The sequence below is a fragment of the Amblyomma maculatum genome, unplaced genomic scaffold, assembly GCF_055883805.1.
Source record: "Amblyomma maculatum isolate TAMU_Amacu unplaced genomic scaffold, ASM5588380v1 scaffold_26, whole genome shotgun sequence".
Lineage (NCBI taxonomy): Eukaryota > Metazoa > Arthropoda > Arachnida > Ixodida > Ixodidae > Amblyomma > Amblyomma maculatum.
In genome coordinates, this window is record NW_028146751.1 from 785,394 (window position 1) to 803,704 (window position 18,311).

Below are 18,311 nucleotides of genomic sequence, written 5' to 3' on the forward strand. Positions count from 1 at the left end.
CAGCTACCTGCTACCAGCTACCAACTACCAACTACCAGATACCAGCTACCAACTACCAGCTACCAGCAACCAACTACCAGCTACCAGCTACCAACTACAAGCTACCAGCCACCTGCTACCAGCTACCAGCTACCAGCTACCTGCTAACAGCTACCAGCTACCAACTACCAGCTACCAGCCACCAGCTACCAACTAACAGCTACCAGCTACCAACTACCAACTACCAGCTTCCAACTACCAGGAACCAGCTACCAGCTACTAACTACCAGCTACCAGCTGCCAACTACCAGCTACCAGCTACCAGCTACCTGCTACCAGCTACCAACTAGCAGCTACCAACTACAAACTACCAGCTACCAAATACCAGCTACCAGGAACCAACTACCAACTACCAGCTACCAGCTACCTGCTACCAGCTTCCAGCTACCAGCAACCAATTACCAGCTACCAGCTACCAACTACCAACTACCAGCTACCAGCTACCAACTACCAGCTACCAACTACCAGCTACCATCTACCAGCTACAAACTAACAGCTACCAGCTACCTGCTACCTGCTACCAGCTACCTGCTACCAGCTACCAGCTACCAACTACCAGCTACCAGCCACCAGCTACCAGCTACCAACTACCAGCTACCAACTACCAACTACCAGCTACCAGCTACTAACTACCAGCTACATGCTACCAGCTACCAGCAACCAACTACCAGCTACCTGCTTTCAGCTACCTGCTACCAGCTACCAGCTAACAGCTACCTGCTACCAGCTACCTGCTACCAGCTACCAGCTAAAACTACCAACTACCAGCTACCAGCTACCAACTACCAGCTACCAGCTACTAACTACAAGCTACCAGCTACCTGCTACCACCTACCAGCTACCTGCTACCAGCTACAAGCTACCTGCTACCAGCTACTAACTACCAGCTACATGCTACCAGCTACCAGCAACCAACTACCAGCTACCTGCTACCAGCTACCTGCTACCAGCTACCAGCTAACAGCTACCTGCTACCAGCTACCTGCTACCAGCTACCAGCTAAAACTACCAACTACCAGCTACCAGCTACCAACTACCAGCTACCAGCTACTAACTACAAGCTACCAGCTACCTGCTACCACCTACCAGCTACCTGCTACCAGCTACCTGCTACCAGCTACAAGCTACCTGCTACCAGCTACCAGCTACCTGCTAACAGCTACCAGCTACCAACTACCAGCTACCAGCTACCAACTACCAGCTACCAACTACCAGCTACCAGCTACCAACTACCAGCTACCAACTACCAGCTACCAGCTACCAACTACCAGCTACCAGCTACCAACTACCAGCTACCAACTACCAGCTACCAACTACCAGCTACCAGCTACCAATACCAACTCCTAACTACCAACTACCAGCTACCTGCTACCAGCTACCAGCTACATGCTACCAGCTACCTGCAACCAACTACCAGCTACCAGCAACCAACTACCAACTACCAGCTACCAACTAGCAGCTACCAACTACAAACTACCAGCTACCAAATACCAGCTACCAGCAACCAACTACCAACTACCAGCTACCAGCTACCAACTACCAACTACCAGCTACCAGCTACCTGCTACCAGCTACCAACTACCAGCTACCAGCTACCAGCTACCAGCAACCAGCTACCAGCTACCTGCTACCAGCTACCAACTACCAGCTACCAGCTACCAGCTACCCGCTACCAGCTACCAGGTACCAGCTACCTGCTACCAACTACCAGCTACCAGCTACCAGCTACTTGCTTCCTGCTACCAGCTACCAGCTACCAACAAGCAGCTACCAACTACCAACTACCAGCTACCAACGACCAGCTACCATCTACCAGCTACAAACTAACAGCTACCAACTACCAGCATCCAGCTACCAACTAACAGCTACCAACTACCAGCTACCAACTACCAGCTACCATCTACCAGCTACAAACTAACAGCTACCAACTACCAGCTACCAGCTACCAACTACCAGCTACCTGCTACCAGCTACCTGCTACCAGCTACCAGCAACCAACTACCAACTACCAGCTACCAACTAGCAGCTACCAACTACCAACTACCAGCTACCAACTACCAGCTACCATCTACCAGCTACAAACGAACAGCTACCTGCTACCAACTAGCAGCTACCAACTACCAGCTACCAGCTACCAACTACCTGCTACCTGCTACCAGCTACCTGCAACCTGCTACCAGCTACCAGCTACCTGCAACCAGCTACCAGCTACCTGCTACCAGCCACCAGCTAACAGCTACCTGCTACCTGCTACCAGCTACCTGCTACCAGCTACCAGCTACCTGCTACCAGCTACCAGCTACCAACTACCAGCTACCAGCTACCAACTACCAGCTACCTGCTACTGGCTACCAGCTACCTGCTACCAGCTAAAAACTACCAGCTACCAATACCAACTACCAACTACCAGCTACCAACTACCAGCTACCAACTACCAACTACCAGCTACCCGCTACCAGCTACCAGCTACCAGCTACCAGCAACCTGCTACCAGCTACCTGCTACCAGCTACCAGCTACCAACTACCAGCTACCATCTACCACCTACCAACTAACAGCTACCAGCTACCAACTACCAGCTACCAACTACCAGCTAACAGCTACCAACTAAAAGCTACATGCTACCAGCTACCTGCTACCAGCTACATGCAACCTGCTACCATCTACCAGCTACCTGCAACCAGCTGCCAGCTACCTGCTACCAGCTACCAGCTACCAGCTACCTTCTACCAGCTACCAACTACCAACTACCAGCTACCAGCTACCAACTACCAGCTACCAGCAACCAACTACCAGCGACCAACTACAAGCTACCAGCCACCTGCTACCAGCTACCAGCTACCAGCTACCAGTTACCTGCTAACAGCTACCAGCTGCCAACTACCAGCTACCAGCCACCAGCTACCAACCAACAGCTACCAGCTACCAACTACCAGGTACCAGCTACCAGCTACTAACTACCAGCTACCAGCTACCAACTAGCAGCTACCAACTACCAGCTAGCAACTACCAGCTACCATCTACCAGCTACAAACTAACAGCTACCAACTACCAGCTACCAACTACCAGCTACCAGCTACCAGCTACCAACTACCAGCTACCAGCTACCTGCAACCTGCTACCAGCTACCTGCAACCAGCTACCAGCTAACAGCTATCTGCTACCTGCTACCAGCTACCAGCTACCTGCTACCAGCTACCAGCTACCTGCTACCAGCTACCTGCTACCAGCTACCAGCTACCTGCTACCAGCTACCTGCTACCAGCTACCTGCAACCAGCTGCCAGCTACCTGCTACCAGCTACCAACTACCAACTACCAGCTACCAGCTAGCAATACCAACTACCAACTACCAGCTACCAGCTACCTACTACCAGCTACCAGCTACATGCTACCAGCTGCCAGCAACCTGCTACCTGCTACCAGCTACCAGCAACCAACTACCAGCAACCAACTACCAACTACCAGCTACCAACTAGCAGCTACCAACTACCTACTACCAGCTACCAACTACCAGCTACCAGCAACCAACTACCTGCTACCAGCTACCAACTAACACCTACCAGCTACCTGCTACCAGCAACCAGCTACCAGCTTCCAGCTACCAGCTACCAGCTACCTGCTACCAGCTACCAACTACCAGCTACCAGCTACCAACTACCAGCTACCAGCTACCAACTACCAGCTACCAGCTACCTGCTACCAGCTACCAGCTACCAACTACCAGCTATCAGCTACCAACTACCAGCTACCAACTGCCAGCTACCAGCAACCAACTACCAGCTACCAGCTACCTGCTACCAGCTACCTGCTACCAGCTACCAACTACCAGCTATCAGCTACCAACTACCAGCTACCAACTGCCAGCTACCAGCAACCAACTACCAGCTACCAGCTACCTGCTACCAGCTACCTGCTACCAGCTACCTGCTACCAGCTACCAGCTACCTGCTACCAGCTACCAGCTACCAGCCACCAGCTACCAGCCACCAGCTACCAGCCACCAGCTACCAGCTGCCAACTACCAGCTACCAACTACCAGCTACCAGCTACCAACTACCAGCTACTAACATCTACCAGCTACCAACTACCAGCTACCAACTACCAGCTACCAGCTACCAACTACCAGCTACCAACTACCAGCTACCAACTACCAGCTACCAACTACCAGCGACCAACTACCAGCTACCAGCTACCAACTACCAGCGACCAACTACCAGCTACCAGCTACCAACTACCAACTACCAGCTACCAACTACCAACTACCAGCTATCAACTACCAACTACCAGCTACCAACTACCAGCTACCAGCTACCAACTATCAGCTACCATCTACCACCTACCAACTAACAGCTACCAACTACCAGCTACCAGCTACCAACTACCAGCTACCAACTACCAGCTAACAGCTACCAACTACCAGCTACCTGCTACCAGCTACCTGCTACCAGCTACCTGCAACCTGCTACCATCTACCAGCTACCTGCAACCAGCTGCCAGCTACCTCCTACCAGCTACCTGCTACCAGCTACCAACTACCAACTACCAGATACCAGCTACCAACTACCAGCTACCAGCAACCAACTACCAGCTACCAGCTACCAACTACAAGCTACCAGCCACCTGCTACCAGCTACCAGCTACCTGCTAACAGCTACCAGCTACCAACTACCAGCTACCAGCCACCAGCTACCAACTAACAGCTACCAGCTACCAACTACCAACTACCAGCTTCCAACTACCAGGAACCAGCTACCAGCTACTAACTACCAGCTACCAGCTGCCAACTACCAGCTACCAGCTACCAGCTACCTGCTACCAGCTACCAACTAGCAGCTACCAACTACAAACTACCAGCTACCAAATACCAGCTACCAGCAACCAACTACCAACTACCAGCTACCTGCTACCAGCTACCAGCTTCCAGCTACCAGCAACCAATTACCAGCTACCAGCTACCAACTACCAACTACCAGCTACCAGCTACCAACTACCAGCTACCAGCTACCTGCTACCTGCTACCAGCTACCTGCTACCAGCAACCAACTACCAACTACCTGCAACCAACTACCAGCTACCAACTACCAGCTACCAGCATCCAACTACCAACTACCAGCTACCAACTAGCAGCTACCAACTAACCAACTACCAGCTACCAACTACCAGCTACCATCTACCAGCTACAAACTAACAGCTACCAGCTACCAGCTACCATCTGCCAGCTACAAACTAACAGCTACCAGCTACCAGCTACCTGCAACCAGCTACCAGCTACCTGCTACCAGCTACCAGCTAACAGCTACCTGCTACCTGCTACCAGGTACCTGCTACCAGCTACCAGCTACCAGCTACCAACTACCAGCTACCAGCTACCAACTACCAACTACCAGCTACCTGCTACCAGCTACCAGCTACCTGCTACCAGCAAACAGCTACCAGCTTCCAGCTACCAGCTACCAGCTACCTGCTACCAGCTTCCAACTACCAGCTACCAGCTACCAACTACCAGCTACCAGCTACCAACTACCAGCTACCAGCTACCTGCTACCAGCTACCAGCTACCTGCTACCAGCTACCAACTACCAGCTACCAACTATCAACTACCCGCTACCAGCTACCAGCTACCAGCAACCTGCTACCAGCTACCTGCTACCAGCTACCAGCAACCAACTACCAGCTACCATCTACCACCTACCAACTAACAGCTACCAACTACCAGCTACCAGCTACCAACTACCAGCTACCAACTACCAGCTAACAGCTACCAACTACCAGCTACCTGCTACCAGCTACCTGCTACCAGCTACCTGCAACCTGCTACCATCTACCAGCTACCTGCAACCAGCTGCCAGCTACCTGCTACCAGCTACCAGCTACCAGCTACCTGCTACCAGCTACCAACTACCAACTACCAGCTACCAGCTACCAGCAACCAACTACCAGCGACCAAATACAAGCTACCAGCCACCTGCTACCAGCTACCAGTTACCTGCTACCAGCTACCAGCTACCAGTTACCTGCTAACAGCTACCAGCTGCCAACTACCAGCTACCAGCCACCAGCTACCAACCAACAGCTACCAGCTACCAACTACCAGGTACCAGCTACCAGCTACTAACTACCAGCTACCAGCTACCAACTAGCAGCTACCAACTACCAGCTAGCAACTACCAGCTACCATCTACCAGCTACAAACTAACAGCTACCAACTACCAGCTACCAACTACCAGCTACCAGCTACCAGCTACCAACTACCAGCTACCAGCTACCTGCAACCTGCTACCAGCTACCAGCTACCTGCAACCAGCTACCAGCTACCTGCTACCAGCTACCAGCTAACAGCTACCTGCTACCTGCTACCAGCTACCTGCTACCAGCTACCAGCTACCTGCTACCAGCTACCAGCTACCTGCTACCAGCTACCTGCTACCAGCTACCAGCTACCTGCTATCAGCTACCTGCTACCAGCTACCTGCAACCAGCTGCCAGCTACCTACTACCAGCTACCAACTACCAACTACCAGCTACCAGCTACCAATACCAACTACCAACTACCAGCTACCCGCTACCAGCTACCTGCTACCAGCTACCAGCTACATGCCACCAGCTGCCAGCAACCTGCTACCAGCTACCTGCTACCAGCTACCAGCCACCAACTACCAGCAACCAACTACCAACTACCAGCTACCAACTAGCAGCTACCAACTACCTACTACCAGCTACCAACTACCAGCTACCAGCAACCAACTACCTGCTACCAGCTACCAACTAACACCTACCAGCTACCTGCTACCAGCAACCAGCTACCAGCTTCCAGCTACCAGCTACCAGCTACCTGCTACCAGCTACCAACTACCAGCTACCAGCTACCAACTACCAGCTACCAGCTACCAACTACCAGCTACCAGCTACCTGCTACCAGCTACCAACTACAAGCTACCAGCTACCAACTACCAGCTACCAACTGCCAGCTACCAGCAACCAACTACCAGCTACCAGCTACCAACTACAAGCAACCAGCTACCTGCTACCAGCTACCTGCTACCAGCTACCTGCTACCAGCTACCAGCTACCTGCTACCAGCTACCTGCTACCAGCTACCAGCTACCAACTACCAGCTACCAGCCACCAGCTACCAGCTGCCAACTACCAGCTACCAACTAACAGCTACCAGCTACCAACTACCAGCTACCAGCTACCAACTACCAGCGACCAACTACAAGGTAAAAGCTACCAGCTACTAACATCTACCAGCTACCAACTACCAACTACCAGCTATCAACTACCAACTACCAGCTACCAACTACCAGCTACCAGCTACCAACTACCAGCTACCATCTACCACCTACCAACTAACAGCTACCAACTACCAGCTACCAGCTACCAACTACCAGCTACCAACTACCAGCTACCAACTACCAGCTACCAGCTACCAACTACCAGCTACCATCTACCACCTACCAACTAACAGCTACCAACTACCAGCTACCAGCTACCAACTACCAGCTAACAGCTACCAACTACCAGCTACCTGCTACCAGCTACCTGCCACCAGCTACCTGCAACCTGCTACCATCTACCAGCTACCTGCAACCAGCTGCCAGCTACCTCCTACCAGCTACCTGCTACCAGCTACCAACTACCAACTACCAGCTACCAGCTACCAACTACCAGCTACCAGCAACCAACTACCAGCTACCAGCTACCAACTACAAGCTACCAGCCACCTGCTACCAGCTACCAGCTACCTGCTAACAGCTACCAGCTACCAACTACCAGCTACCAGCCACCAGTTACCAACTAACAGCTACCAGCTACCAACTACCAACTACCAGCTTCCAACTACCAGGAACCAGCTACCAGCTACTAACTACCAGCTACCAGCTACCAACTACCAGCTACCAGCTACCAGCTACCTGCTACCAGCTACCAACTAGCAGCTACCAACTACAAACTACCAGCTACCAAATACCAGCTACCAGCAACCAACTACCAACTACCAGCTACCAGCTACCTGCTACCAGCTACCAGCTTCCAGCTACCAGCAACCAACTACCAGCTACCAGCTACCAACTACCAGCTACCAGCTACCAACTACCAACTACCAGCTACCAGCTACCTGCTACCGGCTACCAGCTACCTGCTACCAGCTACCAGCTAAAAACTACCAGCTACCAATACCAACTACTAGCTACCAACTACCAACTACCAGCTACCCGCTACCAGCTACCTGCTACCAGCTACATGCTACCAGCTACCAGCAACCGGCTACCAGCTACCTGCTACCAGCTACCAGCTACCAACTACCAGCCACCAGCTACCAACTAACAGCTACCAGCTACCAACTACCAGGTACCAGCTACCAGCTACCAACTACCAGCTACCAGCTACCAACTAGCAGCTACCAACTACCAACTACCAGCTACCAACTACCACCTACCATCTACCAGCTACAAACTAACAGCTACCAACTACCAGCTACCAACTACCAGCTACCAGCTACCAACTACCAGCTACCTGCAACCTGCTACCAGCTACCAGCTACCTGCAACCAGCTACCAACTACCAGCTACCCGCTACCAGCTACCTGCTACCAGCTACCAGCAACCTGCTACCAGCTACCAGCAACCAACTACCAACTACCAGCAACCAACTACCAACTACCAGCTACCAACTAGCAGCTACCAACTACTTACTACCAGCTACCAACTACCAGCTACCAGCAACCAACTACCAGCTACCAGCTACCAACTAACACCTACCAGCCACCTGCTACCACCAACCAGCTACCAGCTACCAACTACCAGCTACCAGCTACCAACTACCAGCTACCAACTGCCAGCTACCAGCAACCAACTACCAGCTACCAGCTACCAACTACAAGCAACCAGCTACCTGCTACCAGCTACCTGCTACCAGCTACCTGCTACCAGCTACCAGCTACCAGCTACCTGCTACCAGCTACCTGCTACCAGCTACCAACTACCAGCTACCAACTAGCAGCTACCAACTACCAGCTAGCAACTACCAGCTACCATCTACCAGCTACAAACTAACAGCTACCAACTACCAGCTACCAACTACCAGCTACCAGCTACCAGCTACCAACTTCCAGCTACCAGCTACCTGCAACCTGCTACCAGCTACCTGCAACCAGCTACCAGCTACCTGCTACCAGCTACCAGCTACCTTCTACCAGCTACCAGCTACCTGCTACCAGCTACCTGCTACCAGCTACCAGCTACCTGCAACCAGCGGCCAGCTACCTGCTACCAGCTACCAACTACCAACTACCAGCTACCAGCTACGAATACCAACTACCAACTACCAGCTACCAACGACCAGCTACCATCTACCAGCTAAAAACTACCAGCTACCAATACCAACTACTAGCTACCAACTACCAACTACCAGCTACCCGCTACCAGCTACCTGCTACCAGCTACATGCTACCAGCTACCAGCAACCGGCTACCAGCTACCAGCTACCAACTACCAGCCACCAGCTACCAACTAACAGCTACCAGCTACCAACTACCAGGTACCAGCTACCAGCTACCAACTACCAGCTACCAGCTACCAACTAGCAGCTACCAACTACCAACTACCAGCTACCAACTACCACCTACCATCTACCAGCTACAAACTAACAGCTACCAACTACCAGCTACCAACTACCAGCTACCAGCTACCAACTACCAGCTACCTGCAACCTGCTACCAGCTACCAGCTACCTGCAACCAGCTACCAACTACCAGCTACCCGCTACCAGCTACCTGCTACCAGCTACCAGCAACCTGCTACCAGCTACCAGCAACCAACTACCAACTACCAGCAACCAACTACCAACTACCAGCTACCAACTAGCAGCTACCAACTACTTACTACCAGCTACCAACTACCAGCTACCAGCAACCAACTACCAGCTACCAGCTACCAACTAACACCTACCAGCCACCTGCTACCAGCAACCAGCTACCAGCTACCAACTACCAGCTACCAGCTACCAACTACCAGCTACCAACTGCCAGCTACCAGCAACCAACTACCAGCTACCAGCTACCAACTACAAGCAACCAGCTACCTGCTACCAGCTACCTGCTACCAGTTACCTGCTACCAGCTACCAGCTACCTGCTACCAGCTACCTGCTACCAGCTACCAGCTACCAACTATCAGCTACCAGCTACCAACTAGCAGCTACCAACTACCAGCTAGCAACTACCAGCTACCATCTACCAGCTACAAACTAACAGCTACCAACTACCAGCTACCAACTACCAGCTACCAGCTACCAGCTACCAACTACCAGCTACCAGCTACCTGCAACCTGCTACCAGCTACCTGCAACCAGCTACCAGCTACCTGCTACCAGCTACCTTCTACCAGCTACCAGCTACCTGCTACCAGCTACCTGCTACCAGCTACCAGCTACCTGCTACCAGCTACCTGCAACCAGCGGCCAGCTACCAACTACCAGCTACCAGCTACGAATACCAACTACCAACTACCAGCTACCAACGACCAGCTACCATCTACCAGCTACAAACTAACAGCTACCAACTACCAGCATCCAGCTACCAACTAACCGCTACCAACTACCAGCTACCAACTACCAGCTAACATCTAGCAGCTACAAACTAACAGCTACCAACTACCAGCTACCAGCTACCAACTACCAGCTACCTGCTACCAGCTACCAGCAACCAACTACCAACTACCAGCTAACAACTAGCAGCTACCAACTACCAACTACCAGCTACCAACTACCAGCTACCATCTACCAGCTACAAACTAACAGCTACCAGCTACCAACTAGCAGCTACCAACTACCAGCTACCAGCTACCAACTACCTGCTACCTGCTACCAGCTACCTGCTACCAGCTACCAGCTACCTGCAACCAGCTACCAGCTCCCTGCTACCAGCTACCAGCTAACAGCTACCTGCTACCTGCTACCAGCTACCTGCTACCAGCTACCAGCTACCTGCTACCAGCTACCAGCTACCAACTACCAACTACCAGCTACCTGCTACTGGCTACCAGCTACCTGCTACCAGCTAAAAACTACCAGCTACCAATACCAACTACCAACTACCAGCTACCAACTACCAACTACCAGCTACCCGCTACCAGCTACCAGCTACCAGCAACCTGCTACCAGCTACCTGCTACCAGCTACCAGCTACCAACTACCAGCTACCATCTACCACCTACCAACTAACAGCTACCAACTACCAGCTACCAGCTACCAACTACCAGCTACCAACTACCAGCTAACAGCTACCAACTAAAAGCTACATGCTACCAGCTACCTTCAACCTGCTACCATCTACCAGCTACCTGCAACCAGCTGCCAGCTACCTGCTACCAGCTACCAGCTACCTGCTACCAGCTACCAACTACCAACTACCAGCTACCAGCTACCAACTACCAGCTACCAGCAACCAACTACCAGCGACCAACTACAAGCTACCAGCCACCTGCTACCAGCTACCAGCTACCTGCTACCAGCTACCAGCTACCAGTTACCTGCTAACAGCTACCAGCTGCCAACTACCAGCTACCAGCCACCAGCTACCAACTACCAGGTACCAGCTACCAGCTACTAACTACCAGCTACCAGCTACCAACTAGCAGCTACCAACTACCAGCTAGCAACTACCAGCTACCATCTACCAGCTACAAACTAACAGCTACCAACTACCAGCTACCAACTACCAGCTACCAGCTACCAGCTACCAACTACCATCTACCAGCTACCTGCAACCTGCTACCAGCTACCTGCAGCCAGCTACCAGCTACCTGCAACCAGCTGCCAGCTACCTGCTACCAGCTACCAACTACCAACTACCAGCTACCAGCTACCAATACCAACTACCAACTACCAGCTACCCGCTACCAGCTACCTGCTACCAGCTACCAGCTACATGCTACCAGCTGCCAGCAACCTGCTACCTGCTACCAGCTACCAGCAACCAACTACCAACTACCAGCTACCAACTAGCAGCTACCAACTACCTACTACCAGCTACCAACTACCAGCTACCAGCAACCAACTACCTGCTACCAGCTACCAACTAACACCTACCAGCTACCTGCTACCAGCAACCAGCTACCAGCTTCCAGCTACCAGCTACCAGCTACCTGCTACCAGCTACCAACTACCAGCTACCAGCTACCAACTACCAGCTACCAGCTACCAACTACCAGCTACCAACTACAAGCAACCAGCTACCTGCTACCAGCTACCTGCTGCCAGCTACCTGCTACCAGCTACCAGCTACCTGCTACCAGCTACCAGCTACCAGCCACCAGCTACCAGCCACCAGCTACCAGCTGCCAACTACCAGCTACCAACTACCAGCTACAAGCTACCAACTACCAGCTACCAACTACAAGGTAAAAGCTACCAGCTACTAACATCTACCAGCTACCAACTACCAGCTACCAACTACAAGCTACCAGCTACCAACTACCAGCTACCAACTACCAGCTACCAGCTACCAACTACCAGCTACCAGCTACCAACTACCAGCTACCAGCTACCAACTACCAACTACCAGCTACCAACTACCAACTACCAGCTATCAACTACCAACTACCAGCTACCAACTACCAGCTACCAGCTACCAACTACCAGCTACCATCTACCACCTACCAACTAACAGCTACCAACTACCAGCTACCAGCTACCAACTACCAGCTACCAACTACCAGCTAACAGCTACCAACTACCAGCTACCTGCTACCAGCTACCTGCTACCAGCTACCTGCAACCTGCTACCATCTACCAGCTACCTGCAACCAGCTGCCAGCTACCTCCTACCAGCTACCTGCTACCAGCTACCAACTACCAACTACCAGATACCAGCTACCAACTACCAGCTACCAGCAACCAACTACCAGCTACCTGCTACCAGCTACCTGCTACCAGCTACCTGCTACCAGCTACCAGCTACCAGCCACCAGCTACCAGCCACCAGCTACCAGCTGCCAACTACCAGCTACCAACTACCAGCTACCAACTACAAGGTAAAAGCTAACAGCTACTAACATCTACCAGCTACCAACTACCAGCTACCAACTACCAGCTACCAGCTACCAACTACCAGCTACCAACTACCAGCTACCAGCTACCAACTACCAGCTACCAGCTACCAACTACCAGCGACCAACTACCAGCTACCAGCTACCAACTACCAACTACCAGCTACCAACTACCAACTACCAGCTATCAACTACCAACTACCAGCTACCAACTACAAGCTACCAGCTACCAACTACCAGCTACCATCTACCACCTACCAACTAACAGCTACCAACTACCAGCTACCAGCTACCAACTACCAGCTACCAACTACCAGCTAACAGCTACCAACTACCAGCTACCAGCTACCAACTACAAGCTACCAGCCACCTGCTACCAGCTACCAGCTACCTGCAACCAGCTGCCAGCTACCTCCTACCAGCTACCTGCTACCAGCTACCAACTACCAACTACCAGATACCAGCTACCAACTACCAGCTACCAGCAACCAACTACCAGCTACCAGCTACCAACTACAAGCTACCAGCCACCTGCTACCAGCTACCAGCTACCAGCTACCTGCTAACAGCTACCAGCTACCAACTACCAGCTACCAGCCACCAGCTACCAACTAACAGCTACCAGCTACCAACTACCAACTACCAGCTTCCAACTACCAGGAACCAGCTACCAGCTACTAACTACCAGCTACCAGCTGCCAACTACCAGCTACCAGCTACCAGCTACCTGCTACCAGCTACCAACTAGCAGCTACCAACTACAAACTACCAGCTACCAAATACCAGCTACCAGCAACCAACTACCAACTACCAGCTACCAGCTACCTGCTACCAGCTTCCAGCTACCAGCAACCAATTACCAGCTACCAGCTACCAACTACCAACTACCAGCTACCAGCTACCAGCTACCAGCTACCAACTACCAGCTACCATCTACCAGCTACAAACTAACAGCTACCAGCTACCTGCTACCTGCTACCAGCTACCTGCTACCAGCTACCAGCTACCAACTACCAGCTACCAGCCACCAGCTACCAGCTACCAACTACCAGCTACCAACTACCAACTACCAGCTACCAGCTACTAACTACCAGCTACATGCTACCAGCTACCAGCAACCAACTACCAGCTACCTGCTACCAGCTACCTGCTACCAGCTACCAGCTAACAGCTACCTGCTACCAGCTACCTGCTACCAGCTACCAGCTAAAACTACCAACTACCAGCTACCAGCTACCAACTACGAGCTACCAGCTACTAACTACAAGCTACCAGCTACCTGCTACCACCTACCAGCTACCTGCTACCAGCTACAAGCTACCTGCTACCAGCTACCAGCTACCTGCTAACAGCTACCAGCTACCAGCTACCAACTACCAGCTAACAGCTACCTGCTACCTGCTACCAGGTACCTGCTACCAGCTACCAGCTACCAGCTACCAACTACCAGCTACCAGCTACCAACTACCAACTACCAGCTACCTGCTACCAGCTACCAGCTACCTGCTACCAGCAAACAGCTACCAGCTTCCAGCTACCAGCTACCTGCTACCAGCTTCCAACTACCAGCTACCAGCTACCAACTACCAGCTACCAGCTACCAACTACCAGCTACCAGCTACCTGCTACCAGCTACCAGCTACCTGCTACCAGCTACCAACTACCAGCTACCAACTATCAACTACCCGCTACCAGCTACCAGCTACCAGCAACCTGCTACCAGCTACCTGCTACCAGCTACCAGCAACCAACTACCAGCTACCATCTACCACCTACCAACTAACAGCTACCAACTACCAGCTACCAGCTACCAACTACCAGCTACCAACTACCAGCTAACAGCTACCAACTACCAGCTACCTGCTACCAGCTACCTGCTACCAGCTACCTGCAACCTGCTACCATCTACCAGCTACCTGCAACCAGCTGCCAGCTACCTGCTACCAGCTACCAGCTACCAGCTACCTGCTACCAGCTACCAACTACCAACTACCAGCTACCAGCTACCAGCAACCAACTACCAGCGACCAAATACAAGCTACCAGCCACCTGCTACCAGCTACCAGTTACCTGCTACCAGCTACCAGCTACCAGTTACCTGCTAACAGCTACCAGCTGCCAACTACCAGCTACCAGCCACCAGCTACCAACCAACAGCTACCAGCTACCAACTACCAGGTACCAGCTACCAGCTACTAACTACCAGCTACCAGCTACCAACTAGCAGCTACCAACTACCAGCTAGCAACTACCAGCTACCATCTACCAGCTACAAACTAACAGCTACCAACTACCAGCTACCAACTACCAGCTACCAGCTACCAGCTACCAACTACCAGCTACCAGCTACCTGCAACCTGCTACCAGCTACCAGCTACCTGCAACCAGCTACCAGCTACCTGCTACCAGCTACCAGCTAACAGCTACCTGCTACCTGCTACCAGCTACCTGCTACCAGCTACCAGCTACCTGCTACCAGCTACCAGCTACCTGCTACCAGCTACCTGCTACCAGCTACCAGCTACCTGCTATCAGCTACCTGCTACCAGCTACCTGCAACCAGCTGCCAGCTACCTACTACCAGCTACCAACTACCAACTACCAGCTACCAGCTACCAATACCAACTACCAACTACCAGCTACCCGCTACCAGCTACCTGCTACCAGCTACCAGCTACATGCCACCAGCTGCCAGCAACCTGCTACCAGCTACCTGCTACCAGCTACCAGCCACCAACTACCAGCAACCAACTACCAACTACCAGCTACCAACTAGCAGCTACCAACTACCTACTACCAGCTACCAACTACCAGCTACCAGCAACCAACTACCTGCTACCAGCTACCAACTAACACCTACCAGCTACCTGCTACCAGCAACCAGCTACCAGCTTCCAGCTACCAGCTACCAGCTACCTGCTACCAGCTACCAACTACCAGCTACCAGCTACCAACTACCAGCTACCAGCTACCAACTACCAGCTACCAGCTACCTGCTACCAGCTACCAACTACAAGCTACCAGCTACCAACTACCAGCTACCAACTGCCAGCTACCAGCAACCAACTACCAGCTACCAGCTACCAACTACAAGCAACCAGCTACCTGCTACCAGCTACCTGCTACCAGCTACCTGCTACCAGCTACCAGCTACCTGCTACCAGCTACCTGCTACCAGCTACCAGCTACCAACTACCAGCTACCAGCCACCAGCTACCAGCTGCCAACTACGAGCTACCAACTACCAGCTACCAGCTACCAACTACCAGCTACCAGCTACCAACTACCAGCGACCAACTACAAGGTAAAAGCTACCAGCTACTAACATCTACCAGCTACCAACTACCAGCTACCAACTACCAGCTACCAGCTACCAACTACCAGCTACCAGCTACCAGCTACCAACTACCAGCTACCAGCTACCAACTACCAGCGACCAACTACCAGCTACCAGCTACCAACTACCAGCTACCAACTACCAGCTACCAACTACCAGCTACCAGCTACCAACTACCAGCTACCATCTACCACCTACCAACTAACAGCTACCAACTACCAGCTACCAGCTACCAACTACCAGCTAACAGCTACCAACTACCAGCTACCTGCTACCAGCTACCTGCCACCAGCTACCTGCAACCTGCTACCATCTACCAGCTACCTGCAACCAGCTGCCAGCTACCTCCTACCAGCTACCTGCTACCAGCTACCAACTACCAACTACCAGCTACCAGCTACCAACTACCAGCTACCAGCAACCAACTACCAGCTACCAGCTACCAACTACAAGCTACCAGCCACCTGCTACCAGCTACCAGCTACCTGCTAACAGCTACCAGCTACCAACTACCAGCTACCAGCCACCAGTTACCAACTAACAGCTACCAGCTACCAACTACCAACTACCAGCTTCCAACTACCAGGAACCAGCTACCAGCTACTAACTACCAGCTACCAGCTACCAACTACCAGCTACCAGCTACCAGCTACCTGCTACCAGCTACCAACTAGCAGCTACCAACTACAAACTACCAGCTACCAAATACCAGCTACCAGCAACCAACTACCAACTACCAGCTACCAGCTACCTGCTACCAGCTACCAGCTTCCAGCTACCAGCAACCAACTACCAGCTACCAGCTACCAACTACCAGCTACCAGCTACCAACTACCAACTACCAGCTACCAGCTACCTGCTACCGGCTACCAGCTACCTGCTACCAGCTACCAGCTAAAAACTACCAGCTACCAATACCAACTACTAGCTACCAACTACCAACTACCAGCTACCCGCTACCAGCTACCTGCTACCAGCTACATGCTACCAGCTACCAGCAACCGGCTACCAGCTACCTGCTACCAGCTACCAGCTACCAACTACCAGCCACCAGCTACCAACTAACAGCTACCAGCTACCAACTACCAGGTACCAGCTACCAGCTACCAACTACCAGCTACCAGCTACCAACTAGCAGCTACCAACTACCAACTACCAGCTACCAACTACCACCTACCATCTACCAGCTACAAACTAACAGCTACCAACTACCAGCTACCAACTACCAGCTACCAGCTACCAACTACCAGCTACCTGCAACCTGCTACCAGCTACCAGCTACCTGCAACCAGCTACCAACTACCAGCTACCCGCTACCAGCTACCTGCTACCAGCTACCAGCAACCTGCTACCAGCTACCAGCAACCAACTACCAACTACCAGCAACCAACTACCAACTACCAGCTACCAACTAGCAGCTACCAACTACTTACTACCAGCTACCAACTACCAGCTACCAGCAACCAACTACCAGCTACCAGCTACCAACTAACACCTACCAGCCACCTGCTACCACCAACCAGCTACCAGCTACCAACTACCAGCTACCAGCTACCAACTACCAGCTACCAACTGCCAGCTACCAGCAACCAACTACCAGCTACCAGCTACCAACTACAAGCAACCAGCTACCTGCTACCAGCTACCTGCTACCAGCTACCTGCTACCAGCTACCAGCTACCAGCTACCTGCTACCAGCTACCTGCTACCAGCTACCAACTACCAGCTACCAACTAGCAGCTACCAACTACCAGCTAGCAACTACCAGCTACCATCTACCAGCTACAAACTAACAGCTACCAACTACCAGCTACCAACTACCAGCTACCAGCTACCAGCTACCAACTTCCAGCTACCAGCTACCTGCAACCTGCTACCAGCTACCTGCA